Source organism: Periplaneta americana, chromosome 17 (genome assembly GCF_040183065.1).
Source record: "Periplaneta americana isolate PAMFEO1 chromosome 17, P.americana_PAMFEO1_priV1, whole genome shotgun sequence".
Lineage (NCBI taxonomy): Eukaryota > Metazoa > Arthropoda > Insecta > Blattodea > Blattidae > Periplaneta > Periplaneta americana.
The window spans coordinates 76223206-76244421 of record NC_091133.1 but is presented as its reverse complement, the minus strand read 5'-3'; the positions used below and the strand labels follow the sequence as shown (position 1 = coordinate 76244421).

General features: G+C 40.3%; 1 long non-coding RNA gene across 3 annotated transcripts in view; it reads left to right on the top strand.

The window, feature by feature from the left end:
- LOC138693412 (uncharacterized) overlaps window positions 1–21216 on the top strand; it is an 85610-nt gene that overhangs the window by 17267 nt on the left and 47127 nt on the right. For all 3 annotated transcript variants that reach the window (XR_011330302.1, XR_011330301.1, XR_011330300.1), the window contains 2 exons: window positions 123–291; window positions 7463–7529. This is a non-coding gene — a long non-coding RNA (uncharacterized lncRNA). The remainder of the gene's footprint in view (window positions 1–122; window positions 292–7462; window positions 7530–21216) is intronic.

Sequence of the window (21216 nt, the reverse complement as noted above, 5' to 3'; positions counted from 1 at the left end):
AGCATTTTTGGTGTGATAATAAAGACCCTTTTTGGCGGTTCTATTTTGAGTTGTCTCATTAAATTTGTGATCGTTGGGGATTGTTAATTTATATGGAATGTTATTGTTTCATGATGAATCAGGAGTTTTTGAGCCACCAGTGTTTGGACCAGTTACGTCCTGGAGATATCGTCAGGATGGCGAGTATGGTGTTCCTCTACATTTGACGCTACTCATCATGGTTGTAGCCAGGCGACCATAGGTTTTGGAGCATTGCTCTTTGTTCTCGGGTTTTCTATGGAGATCATTTGGGTGAGTGATTTTATAGTTTTATGTTTTCCTTTATTGGTGTTTACGTAGTTGCTAGGTTATATATTTTTTTGTTCTGCCACTCTGGTAGTGAGGATTGCGTAGTTTGATTTTATGGTTGATGCTAGTCATTGTTTTGGGGATTGCGTATTTTTCGTGTTACGATTTGTTTTGCTGTGATTAATGCCAGTAATTTTTCGTGTTTCATTTTCATTCTCGACTATTGAACAGTACATGTGTAGTGACAGTTTTATAGTTTTGTGGGGTCCTTTTATCAGGCGGTCTTGATAAGTTCATTAATAGGGGTTTGTTGTTTTTTGGTGCTGTTATTTTTGGTGCTCCTAGGTTTATTTCGTTACAAGTATGTATACTCGTGTCTGAGGTTGGGTTGGCATACTTGGGCGAGGATTTTGTAGAAACACTGTGCCATCTTGGTCTTCAGGGAGGAGAGATGAGCGTGAGGTTCTTATTATTCGCTTGTGGGTGCCGTTTCCGACACTTAGGTATTTGAGACTATTCTTACTTTTTCTGGGAGGGTTACTCTCGTGTTTTGTTCTTGTTTCCCCTCATCGATTCCACGTCTCTCCTCCCTAAATGAGTGGTGGGGGATCGAGACGACGGTTCGGTTAGTTGGCAATATGGGTGAATTTGTTTTTTTGTTTAGTGTAGGGCTTGGGTTTTCCTTCTTGATTTTACTTTTACTTCGTTATTTTCCTTCTTGCATTTGCTTATTAGTTTTTTTGGGAGGTTTAGCGTTTTTGAGTTATTCTGCTCTTTTTCTGTTTGGTTTAGTTAGTGGTTTAGAGAGGAGAGATTTCGCTCTTTGGCTGGTTGATAATCTGCTTGGTATTACTGATCTTTCCTGGTGGAGGAGGTTCGTAATAGCCTGGACGCGATCTGTCGATATCAGGTATTTGGCATTCGGGATCTATGATTTTTCCCCAAGGGGTGATGTCAGATCTAGGGGATCGGTTGCGTGGCTTCCCCCCCCCCCCCGAGTCATTTAGTTGTAGGTGGGTTTTGGTTACTGTTCGGTTGAGCTCTTGACAGGTTTCCCAGTGTCTTTGACATACCGGAGGGTCCTGGTTGGGCGTTCCGGTAGTTTGCATGCTTCATATGCCAATTGGTTTCGTCAGGGGTCTAGTCGACCTTGGTTGGTTTTGAGAACTGTCTAGGAGTTCTCAGCGAGGATTGCAGTGTTCGCCTGGCTGGATTTTCTCGTCATTTATGTTGTATGCGGCTTCTTGGGATTGTGGCTTTCCTCCTCTTCTTTTGCTTTGGAACTGAAAGGAGGTGTTTAAAGTTAAGTTAATTCCTTTCTTTTTGTCTTTGCTAATGGGGAGGGTGTTTAGCATACTAGACGAAATTATCTCTGTATTTTTTTTTTTTTTCATTTGTTCCACTAGTGGTTAGTCTTAAGTTACTGTTAGTCCGTACTGAAATTATTATAAATATTCAATATGTTCATTATTTTAGGTTATTAAGATTTTATATTGTAAATTTGTAAATCTATTTCAGTTTATATAGTAATCACTCTTATCATCGCTTATTGCCTAATTTAGTTTAGGGTTTATGTATGTTTATTATGCTCTTAGGGAAACTTGTTAATAGTCGACTCTGTATACATGCGGTTTTGAGATTAGGCTTACAGTTTCTTATTTCTTTTCTTCCTTTTTCTGTTGTTCTTTTTCCTCTTTCCCGTTATTTGTCACGATTGTTAGATTATGCCTACTGAGAGGAGTTTGAGGGCTGCTTCACCTTATTGATATTGTGTGGCACCCAGACATCGGATGGGACATGTGTGGTTGGTTGAGCACTTCTACCTTTGAGGCATCCTGAGAGAGTACAGTGAGGATCAGTCTCAGCTGAGGGAGATCTTGTGGCAGTGTACTAGGCATTATGGTGCACCGAGCATATTTATTTAGCGCCGTGGAAGAAAATGGAGGAAGTCTGGCACCTCTGTGGTTGCTTAGTGGTTTCCCGTGCTGACCTTGTTAGCAATGATTTCTTCGCCTTAGTCTAAATGTTGGTCATGTAGGGCAAACTTTGTGAGGGGGGGGGGGGGGAGTCTGTGATGTTTCTTCCGTCGCTAGGGTTTCATTGCCTATCCTTTTCCTATTTTCCTTTCTTGTTCCTTTTTTTTTTTTCTTCTTTATTTTTTATGTCCGCTTATTTAATTTTCTTCTATTAGTTGTGTCTGGTATTGTCTAAATAGTTTTTCTTATTCATGATAGAAATGTCATTATTTTTCTAGTGTTTCATGTCAATCCTCGCTAGAGGTCTTCTGTTAAAGTAATGTATGCAGCTTACGAGATTAACAGGGTTTCCTCATTGGGTCCGAGATTAAGCATTGGGATTCGTCGATTTTCAATTCTAACTGTTTTTCTCCCTTCTTACCGGATGGAAACTGTATGTTATAAGACTTGACGGCAGACCCTAGAGTGGTACACATCGTCAGAGGAGTTGATGGTAGACCCTGAGACAGTAAATATCGTGAAGCGACTTCCTGGCGGATCATGGTATAGTTGATGTGGGACAGTGGCTCCCTGGCCACCGCCTAGGCTGTCCGAGTTCATGATGTTATAGGCTGGGTGTTCGACATTGCGATGCTCACTGTTGGACGAGTCATGATCTCTGTGCTCACGGAACAAGGTTGTGGTTTGCCATGATTTAGTGCAGATGATACATCGTTGGGACTTGAGCGATCGTGCTGCGTCGTGTGGTACGGGATTTATGGCGTCCAAGCAGAGGGGCAGTTTTAACGTATGCAACAGAAACCAGAGCAGAAACAAAAAAAAAACTGAAATGATGATGATAACAACAGAGATGAGAACGCTCAGGAGTATTACAGGTTACACAATACATGATAGACAAACAAAGGAGGAAATTAGAAGTAAATGTGGAATACAAGACGTGACAAAATGGATCAAAGGAAGAAGAAAAGGATGGAGAGATCACGTTTCAAGAATGACAGATGAACGACTTCCAAAAATCGCGATGGTAGGAAAACTAGACACCTCAAGACCTTTGGGACGACCTCCAAAACTATGGAAAGAAAGCTGGAAAGCTGGTCACCATTATCAGAATAGGCAACGTTGGAAAAGACAGGATTTAATCCTACAATACGAAGAAGAAGAAGAAGAAAAAGAAGAAGAAGCAGCAGAGGGGAATGCCTAGTGTTATTATTTCATGAGGATGCCGTCGGGTACTAATAAGCTTATGTACTCGTCATTAATCATTCTAGATACTTTATTGATTTCCACTGCCATTATTACGGGAGTTTCATATTGTGGAGGTGATTGTGAATTCCATATGGAGTGTGTTGGCTCAGACTAATATTGGAATGGTCATAGTTAGCTGGAACAGTGAATTAGTGTACGTGAAGGCAAGCTATTTTCTCCAGAGACGAAGTATGGAACTTAATCAGAGTATTAATATTTGGCCCGGCTTTAATAGTGGTTGTAGGAGGTTTCATAACCTGGATGGTGAGTGTGATATGGGGAGTTAGTTGGGTTTGTTAGATCCAATGTGCCATAGTAGTCTTATTTTTGGTGCACATTTTGTTAGAGTGTTAAGATTCAATTTTTCCGTAATATTTGTTTTAGGTACTTCACTATTTGAATGAGTGGAATGTGAAGGAGTGAATTGTGTCCATGAAATTTAGTGTGATAGTATTGTTATATGGTTATGTTCTATTTTATTCTGTTTCTTTCATTATTTTGTTAATTAAATTCTATGTTATAGTGAATAGTGTTGTACTTTAATCTCACATAATAATAATAATAATAATAATAATAATAATAATAATAATAATAAACTTATTTATTCTGGTGGTGGTAAGGCCATCAGGCCTTCTCTTCCACGCCACCATGAGACAACTCGAGAAGTCTTCACTAAAAGATCCATGGAAGTCCTAAATAAGTCGGGCAGGTAGCAGGCTTTACAACTGGATAAAGTGTTGTTGTTGTTATTTTCTAATGCCAGGCGTTTGACAATAAAGTCATTTGACCTCTTGCACTCCAATATTTTTCAAAGATATTATCATGACCAGCCAATGAAGCACAGATTTTGAGGTTTTCCGAATCCATTTCTTGGTTTGAATTGCACAATGGGCAGTTAGGGAACTGATATATTCCAATTCTATGCAGGTAAAAAAATAAAAGTGTAAAAAGTGGATAAAGTGTAAAAATGATTTAAATCGAGCGAATTTGGCTCAGATGGTTACATTTGAGACTCACACTCGGGAGGTCCCAGATTCAAATCTTTTGGCCACAGCCAATCCACTTGGGTTTTCATGGTTTCCATCAATCACAAAGTAAATGCCAGATTGGAAATTTACGTACCATGATTCATTACAGCCTTAATCACCAATATCTAAACATTAAAATAAATATAAATCAGTTATTTATTTATTTACTTATTTATTTATTTATTTATTTATTTAATTACTTATTTACTTATTCACTCACTCATTTATTTATTTATTTATTTAAACACTGTACAATGCAGCATAGGAAAATGTCATGAGCAATATGTTCATAAGTTACATACTACTACTACGATGGCATCACAGCCCAAAGTCGAGCCTTAGCCTCCTCAATTTTCTTCCTCCAACTGTCCCTGTCCTGTGCTAATCTCCTCCAGGCAGTTGTTCCGAGATAGTCCTGAGAATCGATTGTTACCGCATCTATCCATCTATTTTTGGGTCTTCCAATTGGTCTTTTACCATATATTTTCTCTTCTAAGATCTTCTTTGGTATTCTGTTCCCTTCCATCCGATATACATGTCCGGCCCATTCAAGCCTCCTTAATTTGATGAAAGTAACAATATCAAAACTTCTATATAATTTATATACCGGTACCTCGTTATTGTAACTTATTCTCCACTGCATATTTTCTTGCATCGGTCCAAAAATCTTCAGAGTATTTTGCGTTCAAATATACCTAGTTTAGCTTCTGTCTCCTTAGATAATGTCCAAGTTTCGCTTGCATAACAGAGAATATTTCTAATAATTGTTTTGTCTATTTTAAGTTTTGTTTCCTTGTGCACACAGTTAGATTTCAATATTGCGCTTAATGTAAAGTAGGCCTTATTGGCTGCAGTGATTCGACTCTGTACTTCAATTAATTCGTTATTGTTACTTGTCATTACTGTTCCAAGATATTTAAACTTCTCAGTTTCTTCAAACATGTTTATCATCAGATTAGGAGGGTTGTATATATTCTGTTTATTTCTTATTTGTGTCATCCGTTTGGATTTACTTGCATTAATCTGCAACCCGATTTTAGCGGCTCCTTGTTCCAGGTCTTTATACACTTCTTCTATTGCTGTCAACGACCGTCCCATAACATCCAAGTCATCTGCATATCCTACTATTTGAACGCTTTTGTAAACTGAAGTGCTGTTAGGATCTATACCTGTCTGTGTTATCACCCAATGTAAAGCAAGATTGAAGAGCACTGGTGCTAGAGCATCCCCTTGTTTCAGCCCATTATCAATATTAAATTGTTCTGTTGAACCACCATATATCTTCACTTGAGCCATGGTTTCTGCCATGGTCATCTTGACGAGTCTGATTATCTTTGGATGTATCCATTGACGAATCATAATTTTGTATAATCCTTGTCTATTAATGCTGTCATAAGCTGTTTCATAAGTTACATGCAAGGAAATAATCACATTATATAATATCATATGGACAATTCTCCTTAAAAGTTATGCAGCTATATAGAGTTAAAATACTCACCAATATTATATAGTGACAAGTCTATTAATTTATTTTTAATTTCTTTCTTAAAAAGCCTCAAGCTTAAATGTCTAATATTGTAAAACATTATATAACTTTTTACAAATCTCTACAAAGCTGCTATTAGTAGTAGTGTAATTACATTGTCCTTTTCTTAAATCATGTTTATGCCTTGTAGAATAGCTATGCACTGAGCTATTTGTAGTAAAATTATTAATATTTGTTTGTACATACATTAAAGAACTTAAAATATACAAAGATGGTACAGTTAAAATTTCAAGTCTCCGAAATAAAGATTTACAATGTGTACGGTTATCAACATTACAAATTATTCTTACTGCCCTCTTTTGTAGTTTCAATAACTTTATTATTTTAGGATCATTACCCCAAACTATTATTTCATACGTCAGATGGCTATGGATATAAGCATAGTATACGGATTTTAGCACAACACTAACATTTGTTTTTAATTTCCTGAACATAAAAATACCTTTGTTGAGTTTCTTAGATAGTATGTCAATATGACAGTCCCATTTAAGTGTAGATTGTATATGCACTCCTAAAAATTTGACAGATTCTTTACAATTGATTCTATTGTTTAAGGAAAACTCTAAGTTCTGTATCTTCTCTTTGTTTAAGCAAAGAGAATTAGCTGAACACCAATCTTCTATTTTTCAGTTGATTGCATCAATATCATTAATAATTTTCAATCTATCGTATCCAGTACTTGTTATAGCAAGATCATCCGCATATAAATATGACTTTATGTATTTGCCGTCAATTATATGGGGTAAGTCATTTACATAAATAATTAATCAAATCGGTCCCAAAATAGAACCCTGCGGTACACCAATATTAATAGTTGTGTATTGAGAAAAACTGTTACTAAAATATACCGTCTGTTGCCTAATGTTCAAATAATTCTTAAAAAATTTTAAAGCTACTTCACTAAAACCATAAAACTTCAATTTCATTGAAAGTATTTCATGAGAGATACTGTCAAATGCACATGAACACAAGATAACAAACATTAGAAAGTGAAACTCAGTAAGTCAATTACCTACTGAGAAAACCCAAACATCCTACATACGCAATAATAATAATAATAATAATAATAATAATGGGCCCACATGCCGAAGTAGAGGTGTACGATCATTCAACCAAAATGGAGGTATCGTATAGTTAGCACGATGATTGCAATGCTGGGTGGACACCGGTCCCAAACACTAGCCGAAATTTCATGAAAAATGTTTTCCCCATGAGGGTTCGAACCAGCGCGCATTCCATAACATGACTCCTAAGCAGGATACTTTAGACGAAGATTCCACGGTGCAGGACACGCGAATACGACCATAGATATTACAGCCTATATAAATAAACTTAACAAAAGAAATGTCCTTGACCTTAATGTGTTTTTTTAATTTCAGGATGAAGATAAAGGTATTAACGAGATCTCCCCACTGAAGGATGAAGTCACCTCATCTCTTCTGTGAAGTGAGTAGCGTTTTTAATGTTCTCATCATTTTAATTGATCTGAAAATTCCGGGTGTTGTATACAGGAATTTATAACGAGTTTACTTCGTAAACTACGATTTGTAGATTTTTTAATTAACAGTATCATATTTCCTTGAATGTCCCCAACCAAAAACCCCAGTTTCCAATGCAGGTCCCTAGTGTCTTCTGTTGGTGATATCGCCATCTTGTGATATCGTCTTCTCACATCTGTAGCGTCATCCTTATTTGTGTAGTGCAGTTTCGTATGCCTGTATCATTTCTCGATATTGCCATTATTTTCAGAGATTGGAGACTGACACCTTTTAGGTAGTCAGAATAACGTTCAGAAAAAAGTGCAACTGATTTGCTCGATTTTATTTGTGATCACTAGTAAACATGCATAGAATTGGAATATATCAGTCCCCTAACTGCCCATTGTGCAACTCAAACCAAGAAATGGATTCGGAACACCTCAGAATCTGTGCTTCATTGGCTGGCCATGATAATATCTTTGAAAAATATTGGAGTGCAAGAGGTCAAATGACTTTATTGTCAAACGCCTGGCATTAGAAAACAACAACTAGTAAACTTGCGGGGATGCTACAGTAGAAAGTGTGGGTCTCTGAGCCCCTTCGTTTTCCTTGTCTAGAGAAAAGTCTGTTTTGGAAAGTCAAAATGACCATTTTTTTTTTAAATTTGCCGGCCTATACCGTCCATATGCCTGGGGGCAGAGGGTTGTCCTTTCCATTACAGATAGATTTGGAGGAGCTCTATTCGCCGTGCTTATCAATTTTGTTCTCACTACACATACCATGGAGTTACCGCGGTGAGAATGTTGGCAGAATAGAGGTATTGCTATTTTTTGGCGCCTTGGTATTTTTTCTCGCAAATCAGTTTGTGTTCGGGATTCCCATTTTGATGCTATCGAGTCCGAAGTAAGTCTAGAGGGAATACAACACCGCATCCTGTTTCTCGATATCCCCATTGTTTCCGGAGATTAGACTCTGAATTCTTTTAGGTAGTCAGAATAAAGTTTAGAAAAAAATGTGCAATGGATTTCCTCAATTTTATTGCTGATTACTAGTAAACATGAGGCGATGCTACAGTGGAAGGGACAGGTCTCTGAGCCTCTTCGTTCTCCTTGTGTAGAGAAAAGTCTGTTTTGGAAAGTCAAAATAACCTTTTTTTTTTTTTTTTTTTTTAATTTGCCGGGCTCTACAGGTAGCATTCGAGGAGTTTTATTCTCCACACTTATCAGCTTTCTTCTCACTACACATTCGGCGGAGTTATGACGGCGAGAATATTCGCGGAATAGAGGTTATTGCTATTTTTCTCTCTACAATCAGCTTGTGTTCGGAATTTCCATTTTGATGCTATCGTATCCGAAATCAGTCAAGGGGGAATACAACACCGCATCCCGTTCGTCGATAAAGCCATTATTTCCAGAGATTAGAGGCTGAAAACTTTCAGGTAGTCATACTAAAGTTTAGAAAAAAGTGCAACGAATTTGCTTGATTTTATAGTTGGTTACTAGTAAACATGCGAGGATGCTACAGTGAAAAGGGCCAGTCTCTGAGCCCCTTCGTTCTCCTTGTGTAGAGAAATATCTGTTTTGGAAAGTTAAAATGACCATTTTTTTTTTAATTTGCCTGCCTCTACCGTGCATATGCCTGGGGAAGGGGGTTGTCTTTTACACTACAGATAGAGTTCGAGGAGTTTTATTTGCCGAGCATATCAGCTTTGGTCTCACTACTTATATGGCAGAGTTATGGCGACGAGAATGTTGCCAGAATAGAGGTTGGCCTTGGTATTTTTTTCTCGAAAACCAGCTTGTTTTTGGAATTCCCATTTTGATCCTATCGTGTCCGAAGTAAGTCCAGGGGGAATACAACACCGCATCCTGTTCCTCCATATCGCCATTATGTTCGGACATTAGAGACCTTTTAGGTAGTCAGAAAAAACTTTAGATACGAGTAAAAGTGAAATGGATTTCATCGATTTTATTGGTGATTACTACTAAACATGCAGGGATTTTTCAGTGGAAAGGACGAGTCTCTGAGTCCCTTCTTCTCCTTGTCATTATTTCCAGGGATTAGAGACTGACATCTTTTAAATAGCAAAAAAATCAGTCTACAAAAAAGTGCAACGGATTTGCTCGATTACATTGGCGATTATTAGTAAACATGCGGGGATGCTACAGTGAAAAGGGCGGGTCTCTGAGCCCCTTCGTTCTCCTTGTGTAGAGAAAATTCTGTTTTGGAAGCTCAAAATGACCATTTTTCGAAATTTTGCCGGCCACTACTGTCCATATGCCTTGGGATGGAGAGTTGTCCTTTACATCACGGATAGAGTTCGATGAGCTCTCTTCGCTGCAATTATCAAGTTTGTTCACACTGCCCACAAGGCAGAGATATGGTGGCGAGAATGTTGGCGGAATAGAGGTAATTTTTTTTTTTTTTCGAAAATCAGTTTGTGTACGGGATTCCCATTTTTTTGCTACAGTGTCTGAAGTACCTCAAGGGGGAATACATGACCATACTCTGTTCCTCGATATCATCGTTATTTCCGGGGATTAGACACTGAAATCTTTTAGGTAGCAAAAAAATAAGCCTACAACATACTGCAATGGATTTGCTGGATTTTAGTGGTGATTATTAATGAACATGCGTGGATGCTACAGTTAAAAAGGACGGGACTCTGAGTCGCTTCGTTCTCCTTGTGTAGAAAAAAGTCTGTTTTGGAAGTTCAAAATGACCATTTTTTGAAAATTTGTCGACCTCTCCCGTCCAAACGCGCAGGGGTAGAGAGTTGTCTTTGGTACTGAAGATAGATTTCAATGAGCTGTATTCAACTCACTCTTCGACATTGTTCTATCTATACGTACTGCGCAGTTATGGCGGCTAGAATGTCGGCGGAGTAGGGGTTCAAACCCCTTCCCTTTTTTTCTCGAAAATCAGGAACTGTTTGCGATTGCCATTTTGATGCTATCCTGTAAGAAGTAAGTCAAGAGGGAGTACAGGGCCGCACCCCGTTCGTCGGTATGGCCATTATTTCCGGATTTAGAGTATCAAATATTTTATGTACCCAAAAATTGGGGCTAGAAAAAAGTGCCACGGATTTGCTGGATTTTTACGGTGATTACTAGGGAAGATGCTGGGATGCTACAGTTAAAATGGCGGGCCTCTGAGCCAATTCGTTCTCCTTGTATAGAAAAATGTCTGTTTTGGAAGGACAAAATGACCATTTTTTTAAAACTTTCCGGCCTCTCTCGTGCAAACGCGCCGGGATAGATAGTTGTCTTATATACTGAAGATAGAGTTCGATGAGGTGTATTCAACGCACTCTTCGACTTTGTTCTATCTATAGGTACTGCGGAGTTATGGCAGCTAGAATGTCGGCCGAGTAGGGGTTCAAACCCCTTCCCTTTTTTTCTCGAGAATCAGAAAATGTTCACGATTGCCATTTCGATGCTATCCTGTAAGAAGTTAGTCAAGATGGAATACAGGGCCACACCCCGTTCCTCCGTATGGCCAATATTTCCGGAATCAGAGAATCAAATATTTTAGGTACCCAAAAATTGGGGCTAGAAAAAAGTGCGATGGATTTCCTGGATTTTTGCGGTGATTACTAGGAAAGATGCTGGGATGCTACAGTTAAAATGGAGGGTCTCTCACCCGCTTCGTTCTTCTTGTGTAGAAAAAAGTCTGTTTTGGAGAACCAAAATGACCATTTTTTGAAATTTTGTAGGCCTCTCCCGTCCAAAAGCGCCGGGATAGAGAGTTGTCTTTTATACTGAAGATTGAGTTCGATGAGCTGTATTCAACGCGCTCTTCGACTTGGTTCTAACTATACGTACTGCGGAGTTACGGCGGCTAGAATTTCGGCGGAATAGGGGTTCAAACCCCTCCCCTCCTTTTCTCGAAATTCAGAAAGTGTTCGCGATTGCCATTTTGTTGCTATCCTGTAAAAAGTAAGTCAAGAGGGAATACAGGGCCTAACCCTGTTCCTCCATATGGCTATTATTTCCGGAATTAGAGACTCAAATATTTTAGGTACCCAAAAATAATGGCTAGTAAAAAGTGCGACGGATTTGCTGGATTTTTGCGGTGAATACTAGGGAAGATGCTGGGATGCCACAGTTAATATGGCGGGCCTCTCAGCCGATTCGTTCTCCTTGTGTAGAAAAAAGACTGGTTTGGAAGGTCAAAATGACCATTTTTTTTTTTATTTTCCGGCCTCTCCCGTGCAAACGCGCCGGGGTAGAGAGTTGTCCTTTATACTGAAGATATAGTTCGGCGAGCTGTATTCAACGCACTCTTCGGCTTTCTTCTGGCTATACATATCTCGGAGTTATGGCAGCTAGAATGTCGGCGGAGTAGGGGTTCAAACCCATCCCCTTTTTTTCTCGAAAATCAGAAAGTGTTTGCGATTGCCATTTTGATGCTATCCTGTAAGAAGTAAGTCAAGAGGGAATACAGGGCCGCACCCCGTTCGTCGGTATGGCCATTATTTCCGGAATTATAGGCTCAAATATTTTAGGTACCCAAAAAGAGGGGCTAGAAAAAAGTGCGACGGATTTGCTGGATTTTTGCGGTGATTACTAGGGAAGATGCTGTGATGCTACAGTTAAAATGGCGGGCCTCTGAGCAGCTTCGTTCTCCTTGTGTAGAAAAAAGTCTGTTTTTGAAGGTGAAAATGATAATTTTTTTTTTGAATTTGTAGGCCTCTTCCGTCCAAACGCGCCGGGATAGAGAGTTGCCCTTTATACTGAAGATAGAGTTCGATGAGCTGTATTCAACTCATTCTTCGACATTGTTCTATCTATACGTACTGCGGAGTTATGGCGGCTAGAATGTCGGCGGAATAGGGGTTCAAACCCCTACCCTCTTTTTCTCAAAAATCAGAAAGTGTTCGAGATTGCCATTTTGATGCTATCATGTAAGAAGTAAGACAAGAGGGAATACAGGGCCGCACCCCGTTCGTCGGTATGGCCATTATTTCCGGAATTATAGGCTCAAATATTTTAGGTACCCAAAAATTAGGGCCTATAAAAAAGTGCGACGGATTTGCTGGATTTTTGCGGTGATTACTAGGAAAGATGCTGGGATGCTACAGTTAAAATGGCGGGCCTCTGAGCAGCTTCATTCTCCTTGTGTAGAAAAAAGTCTGTTTTTGAAGGTCAAAATCACCATTTTTTGAAAATTTGTCGACCTCTCCCGTCCAAATGCGCCGGGATATAGAGTTGTCCTTTATACTGAAAATAGAGCTCGACGAGCTGTATTCAACGCACTCTTGGACTTTGTTCTGTCTGTACGTACTGCGAAGTTATGGCGGCTAGAATGCCGGCGGAATAGGGGTTCAAACACATCTCCTTATTTTCTCGAAAATCAGAAAGTGTTCGCGTTTGACATTTTGATGCTATCGTGTAAGATGTAAGTCAAGAGGGAATAGAGGGCCCCACTCCTTTCCTCGGTATGGCCATTATTTCCGGAATTATAGGCTCAAATATTTTAGGTACCCAAAAATAGGGGCTAGAAAAAAGTGCGACGGATTTGCTGGATTTTTGCGGTGATTACTAGGGAAGATGTTGTGATGCTACAGTTAAAATTGCGGGCCTCTGAGCCGCTTCGTTCTCCTTGTGTAGAAAAAAGTCTGTGTTTGAAGGTCAAAATGATAATTTTTTTTTTTTAATTTGTAGGCCTCTTCCGTCCAAAAGCGCCGGGATAGAGAGTTGTCCTTCATACTGAAGATAGAGTTCGATGAGCTGTATTCAACTCACTCTTCGCCATTGTTCTATCTATACGTACTGCGGAGTTATGGCGGCTAGAATGTCGGCGGAATAGGGGTACAAACCCCTCCCCTCTTTTTCTCAAAAATCAGAAAGTGTTCGCGATTGCCATTTTGATGCTATCCTGTAAGAAGTAAGTCATCAGGGAATACAGGACCGCACCCCGTTCGTCGGTATGGCCATTATTTCCGGAATTATAGGGTCAAATATTTTAGGTACCCAAAAATAGGGGCTAGAAAAAATTGCGACGGATTTGCTGGATTTTTGCGGTGATTACTAGGAAAGATGCTGGGATGCTACAGTTAAAATGGCGGGCCTCTGACCCGCTTCGTTCTCCTTGTGTAGAAAAAAGTCTGTTTTTGAAGCTCAAAATCACCATTTTTTGAAAATTTGTCGACCTCTCCCGTCCAACCGCGCAGGGATAGAGAGTTGTCATTTATACTGAAGATAGAGTTCGACGACCTGTATTCAACGCACTCTTCGGCGTTGTTCTAACTATACGTACTGCGGAGTTATGGCGGCTAGAATTTCGGCGGAATAGGGGTTCAAAGCACTCCCCACTTTTATCTCAAAAATCATAAAGTGATCGCGATTGCCATTTTGATACTATCGTGTAAGATGTAAGGCAAGGGGGAATAGAGGGCCGCAACCCTTTCCTCGGTATGGCCATTATTTCCGGGATTATAGGCTCAAATATTTTAGGTACCCAAAAATTGGGCTAGAAAAAAGTGCGACGGATTTGCTGGATTTTTGCGGTGATTACTAGCGAAGATGCTGGGATGCTACAGTTAAAATGGAGGGCCTCTAACCCGCCTCGATCTCCTTGTGTAGAAAAAAGTCTGTTTTGGAAATCCAAAATGACCGTTTTTTTTATTTTTGTAGGCCTGTCCCGTCAAAACGCGCCGGGATAGAGAGTTGTCTTTTATACTGAAGATAGAATTCGATTAGCTGTATTCAACGCACTCTTCGGCTTTGTTCTGGCTATACATACTGCAGAATTATTGCAGCTAGAATGTCGGCGGAATAGGGGTTCAAACCCCTCCCCTTTTTTTTTTATCGAAAATCAGAAAGTGTTTGCGATTGCCATTTTGATGCTATCCTGTAAGAAGTAAGTCATCAGGGAATACAGGACCGCACCCCGTTCGTCGGTATGGCCATTATTTCCGGATTTAGAGACTCAAATATTTTATCTACCCAAAAATTGGGGCTAGAAAAAACTGCGACGTATTTGCTGGATTTTTGCGGTGATTACTAGGAAAGATCCTGGGATGCTACAGTTAAAATGGTGAGCCTCTCAGCCGATTCGTTCTCCTTTTGTAGATAAAAGTTTGTTTTGGAAGTTCAAAATGACCATTTTTTTTTTTTTAATTTGTCGGCCTCTACCGTCCAAACGCGCCGGGATAGAGAGTTGTGTTTTATACTGAAGATAGAGTTCCATGAACTGTATTCAACTCACTCTTCGACATTGTTCTATCTATACGTACTGCGGAGTTATGGCGGCTAGAATGTCAGCGGAATAGGGGTTCAAACCCCTCCCCTCTTTTTCTCGAAAATCAGAAAGTGTTCGCGATTGCCATTTTGATGCTATCCTGTAAGAAGTAAGTCAAGAGGGAAAACAGGGCCGCACCCCGTTCGTCGGTATGTCCATTATTTCCGGAATTATAGGCTCAAATATTTTAGGTACCCTAAAAGAGGGGCTAGAAAAAAGTGCGACGGATTTCCTGGATTTTTGCGGTGATTACTAGGGAAGACGCTGTGATGCTACAGTTAAAATGGCGGGCCTCTGAGCAGCTTCATTCTCCTTGTGTAGAAAAAAGTCTGTTTTTGAAGGTCAAAATCACCATTTTTTGAAAATTTGTCGACCTCTCCCGTCCAAACGCGCCGGGATATAGAGTTGTCCTTTATACTGAAAATAGAGCTCGACGAGCTGTATTCAACGCACTCTGGGACTTTGTTCTGTCTGTACGTACTGCGAAGTTATGGCGGCTAGAATGCCGGCGGAATAGGGGTTCAAACTCATCCCCTTTTTTTCTCGAAAATCAGAAAGTGTTCGCGTTTGCCATTTTGATGCTATCGTGTAAGATGTAAGTCAAGAGGGAATAGAGGGCCGCACTCCTTTCCTCGGTATGGCCATTATTTCCGGAATTATAAACTGAAATATTTTAGGTACCCAATAATTGGGGCTAGAAAACAGTGCGAGGGATTTTCTGGATTTTTGCGGTGATTACTAGGAAAGACTCTGGGATGCTACAGTTAAAATGGCGGGCCTCTCAGCCGATTCGTTCTCCTTGTGTAGTAAAAAGTCTGTTTTGGAAGTTCAAAATGACCATTTTTTGAAAATTTGTCGGCCTCTCCCGTCCAAATGCGCAGGGGTAGAGAGTTGTCTTTTATACTGAAGATAGAGTTCGATGAGCTGTATTCAACTCACTCTTCGACATTGTTCTATCTATACGTACTGCGGAGTTATGGTGGCTAGAATGTCAGCGGAATAGGGGTTCAAACCCCTCCCCTCTTTTTCTCGAAAATCAGAAAGTGTTCGCGATTGCCATTTTGATGCTATCCTGTAAGAAGTAAGTGAAGAGGGAATACAGGGCCGCACCCCGTTCGTCGGTATGGCCATTATTTCCGGAATTATAGGCTCAAATATTTTAGGTACCCAAAAATAGGGGCTAGAAAAAATTGCGACGGATTTGCTGGATTTTTACGGTGATTACTAGGGAAGATGTTGTGATGCTACAGTTAAAATTGCGGGCCTCTGAGCCGCTTCGTTCTCCTTGTGTAGAAAAAAGTCTGTGTTTGAAGATCAAAATGATAATTTTTTTTTTTAATTTGTAGGCCTCTTCCGTCCAAAAGCGCCGGGATAGAGAGTTGTCCTTCATACTGAAGATAGAGTTCGATGAGCTGTATTCAACTCACTCTTCGCCATTGTTCTATCTATACGTACTGCGGAGTTATGGCGGCTAGAATGTCGGCGGAATAGGGGTTCAAACCCCTCCCCTTTTTTTTCTCAAAAATCATAAAGTGATGGCGATTGCCATTTTGATGCTATCGTGTACGATGTAAGGCAAGGGGGAATACAGGGCCGCAACCCTTTCCTCGGTATGGCCACTATTTCCGGGATTATAGGCTCAAATATTTTAGGTACCCAAAAATTGGGCTAGAAAAAAGTGCGACGGTTTTGCTGGATTTTTGCGGTGATTACTAGCGAAGATGGGGATGCTATAGTTAAAATGGAGGGCCTCTAACCAGCTTCGTTCTCCTTGTGTAGAAAAAAGTCTGTTTTGGAAGTCCAAAATTATCATTTTTTAAATTTTTGTAGGCCTGTCCCGTCCAAACGCGCCGGGGTAGAGAGTTGTCTTTTATACTGAAGATAGAATTCGATTAGCTGTATTCAACGCACTCTTGGGCTTTGTTCTGGCTATACATACTGCGGAATTATTGCAGCTAGAATGTCGGCGGAATAGGGGTTCAAACCCCTCCCCTTTTTTTTCTCGAAAATCAGAAAGTGTTTGCGATTGCCATTTTGATGCTATCCTGTAAGAAGTAAGTTATCAGGGAATACAGGACCGCACCCCGTTGGTCGGTATGGCCATTATTTCCGCATTTAGAGACTCAAATATTTTATCTACCCAAAAATTGGGGCTAGAAAAAAGTGCGACGGATTTGCTGGATTTTTGCGGTGATTACTTTGGAAGTTACGGGGATGCTACAGTTGAAAGGGCTTCGTTCCCCTTGTGTAGAAATAAGTCTGCTCTGGAAGTTCAAAGTGACTTTTTTTTTTTTAACTTTGCCGACCTCTCCCGTCCAAACGCGCGGGTATAGAGAGTTGTCCTTTATACTAAAGATAGATTTCGACGGGCTTTATTCAATGCATTGATCGGCTTTGTTCTAGCTATAAGCAGTGCTGTGTTTTGGCGGCTAGAATGTCCCATTTTTTCCTCGAAAGTCAGATATGTTCGCGATTGCCATTTTGATGCTATCGTATAAGAAGGAAATCAAGGGGGAATACAGGTTCGCATCCCGTTACTCGGTATTGCCATTATTTCCGGAATTAGAGACTCAAATATTTCAGGTAACCAAAAATTCGGGCTAGAAAAATATGCGACGGATTTGCTGGATTTTTGCGGTGATTACTTTGGAAGATGCGGGGATGCTACAGTTAAAAGGGTGGGACTCTGAGCCGCTTCGTTCCCCATGTGTAGACAAAAATCTATTTTGGAAAGTCAAAATGACCATTTTTTTTAATTCGCCGGCCTCTCCCGTCCAAACTCGCGGGGATAGAGAGTTGTCCTTTATACTGTAGATAGAGTTCGACCAGCTGTATTCAACGCACTCACCGTCTTTGTTCTAGCTATACGTAGTGCGGAGTTATAGCGGCTAGAATGTGGGCGAAATAGTGGTTTAAACCCTTCCCCTTTTTTTCTCGAAAATCATAAAGTGTTCGCGATTGCCATTTTGATGCTATCGTGTAAGAAGTAAGTCAAGGGGGAATAGAGGGCCGCTTCGCGTTCCTCGGTATAGCCATTATTTCCTGAATTAGAGACTCAAATATTATAGGTACCCAAAAATTGGGGTTAGAAAAAAGTGCGACGGATTTGCTGGATTTTTGCTGTGATTACTTTGGAAGATGCGGGGATGCTACAGTTAAAAGAGCGGAACTCTGAACCGCTTCGTTCCCCTTGTGTAGAAAAAAGTCTGTTTTTTAAGTTCAAAATGACCGTTTTTTTTTTTTAATTTGTCGGCCTCTCCCGACCAAACGCGCCGGGATAGAGAGTTGTCTTTTATACTGAGGATAGAGTTCGATTATCTTTATTCAACGCACTCTTCGGCTTTGTTCTGGCTATACATTCTGCGGAGTTATAGCATCTAGGTCGGCGGAGTAGGGGTTCAAACCCCTCCCCTTTGCTTTTTTTTTTTTTTTTTTCGAAAATCAGAAAGTGTTTGCGATTGGCATTTTGATGCTATCCTGTAAGAAGTAAGTCAAGAGGGAATACAGGACCGCACCCCGTTCGTCGGTATGGCCATTATTTCCGAATTTAGAGACTGAAATATTTTATGTACCCTAAAAATAGGGGCTAGAAAAAAGTGCGACGGATTTGCTGGATTTTTGCGGTCATTACTAGGGAAGATGCTGGGATGCTACAGTTAAAAGGGTGGGCCTCTGAGCCGTTTCGTTCTCCTTGTGTAGAATAAAGTCTGTTTTTGAAGGTCAAAATAACTATTTTATAAAAATTTGTCGGCCTCTCCCGTCCAAACGCGCCGGGATTGGGAGTTGTCTTTTATACTGAAGATAGAATTCGATTAGCTGTATTCAACGCACTCTTCGGCTTTGTTCTGGCTATACGTACTGCGAAGTTATGGCGGCTAGAATGTCTTCGGAATGGGGGTTCAAACCCATCCCCTTTTTTTCTCCAAAAACCAGGAAGTGTTCGCGTTTGCCATTGTGATGCTATCGTGTAAGATGTAAGTCAAGAGGGAATAGAGGGCCGCACTCCTTTCGTCGGTATGGCCATTATTTCCGGAATTATAGGCTGAAATATTTTAGGCACCCAAAAATTGGGGCTAGAAAGAAGTGCGATGGATTTTCTGGATTTTTGCGGTGATTACTAGGAAAGACCCTGGGATGCTACAGTTAAAATGGCGGGCCTCTCAGCCGATTCGTTCTCCTTGTGTACAAAAAAGTCTGTTTTGGAAGTAAAAAATGTCCATTTTTTGAAAATTTGTGGGCCTCTCCCGTCCAAACGCGCCGGTATTGAGCGTTGTCTTTTATACTGAAGATAGAGTTCGATGAGCTGTATTCAACGCACCCTGCGACTTTGTTCTGTCTATACGTAGTGCGAATTTATGGCGGCTAGAATGCCGGCGGAATATTGGTTCAAACCCCTCCCCTCTTTTTCTCGAAAATCAGAAAGTGTTCGCGATTGCCATTTTGATGCTATCCTGTAAGAGGTAAGTGAAGAGGGAATACAGGGCCGCACCCCCTTCTTCGGTATGGCCATTATTTCCGGATTTAGAGACTTTACATTTTATGTACCCAAAAATTGGGGCTAGAAAAAAGTGCGATGGATTTTACTGGATTTTTGCGGTGATTACTGGCGAAGATGCTGAGATGCTACTGTTAAAAAGGAGGGCCCCTGACCCGCTCCGTTCTCCTTGTGTGGAAAAAAGTCTGTTTTTGAAGTCCAAAATGACCATTTTTTTAAATTTTGTAGGCCTGTCCCGTCTAAACGCGCCGGGATAGAGAGTTGTCTTTTATACTGAAGATAGAATTCGATTAGCTGTATTCAACGCAGTCTTCGGCTTTGTTCTGGCTATACATACTGCGGAGTTATTGCAGCTAGAATGTCGTCGGAATAGGGGTTCAAACCCCTCCCCTTTTTTTCTCGAAAATCAGAAAGTTTTTGCGATTGCCATTTTGATGCTATCCTGTAAGAAGTAAGTCATCAGGGAATACAGGGCCGCACCCCGTTCGTCGGTATATCCATTATTTCCGGATTTAGAGAGTCAAATATTTTATGTACGGTACCCAAAAATTGGGGCTAGGAAAAAGTGCGACGGGTTTACTGGATTTTTGCAGTGATTACTACCGAAGATGCTGGGATGCTACAGTTAAAATGGAGGGCCTCTCTCCCGCTTCGTTCTTCATGTGTAGAAAAAAGTCTGTTTTGAAAGTCGAAAATGACCATTTTTTGAAATCTTATAGGCCTGTCCCGTCCAAACGCGCCAGGATAGAGAGTTGTCTTTTATACTGAAGATAGAATTCGATTAGCTCTACTCAACGCAGTCTTCGGCTTTGTTCTGGCTATAGATACTGCGAAGTTATTGCAGCTAGAATGTCGGCGGAATAGGGGTTCAAACCCCTCCCTTTTTTTTCTCGAAAATCAGAAAGTTCTTGCGATTGCCATTTTGATGCTCTCCTGTAAGAAGTAAGTCATCAGGGAATACAGTGCCGCACCCCGTTCGTCGGTATGGCCATTATTTCCGGATTTAGAGACTCAAATAATTTATGTACCCTAAAAATTGGGGCTAGAAAAAAGTGCGTAGGATTTTCTGGATTTTTGCGGTGATTACTAGGAAAGACGCTGGATTGCTACAGTTAAAATGGCGGGCCTCTGAGCCGATTCGTTCTCCTTGTGTAGAAAAAAAGTATGTTTTTTAAGTTGAAAATGACCATTTTTTTTTTTAATTTGTCGGCCTCTCCCATCCAAACGCGCCGGCATAAAGAGTTGACTTTTATACTGAAGATAGAGTACAATGAGCTGTATTCAACGCTCTCTTCGACTTTCTTCTAACTATACGTACTGCGGAGTTATGGCGGCTAGAATGTCTCGAAAATCATAAAGTGTTCGCGATTGCCATTTTGATGCTATCGTGTAAGATGTAAGTCAAGGGGGAATAGAGGGCCGCAACCCTTTCCTCGGTATGGCCATTATTTCCGGGATTATAGGCTCAAATATTTTAGGTACCCAAAAATTGGGGGCCGGATTTGCTGGATTTTTGCTGTGATTATCTATCTATCTATCTATCTATCTATCTATCTATCTATCTATCTATCTATCTATCTATCTATCTATCTATCTATCTATCTATCTATCTATCTATCTATCTATCTATCTATCTATCTATCTATCTATCTATCTATCTCTCTGTCTGTCTGTCTGTCTGTCTGTCTGTCTGTCTGTCTGTCTGTCTACCTACCTATCTATCCAGCTATCTATCTAACTAATTTATCCATCAATCTAAGTAATCTATCCGTCTATCTAATCAATCTATCTATCTGTCTGTCTATCTATCTGTCTATCTATTTATCTATCTATCTATCTATCTATCTATCTATCTATCTATCTATCTATCTATCTATCTATCTATCTATCTATCTATCTATCTATCTATCTATCT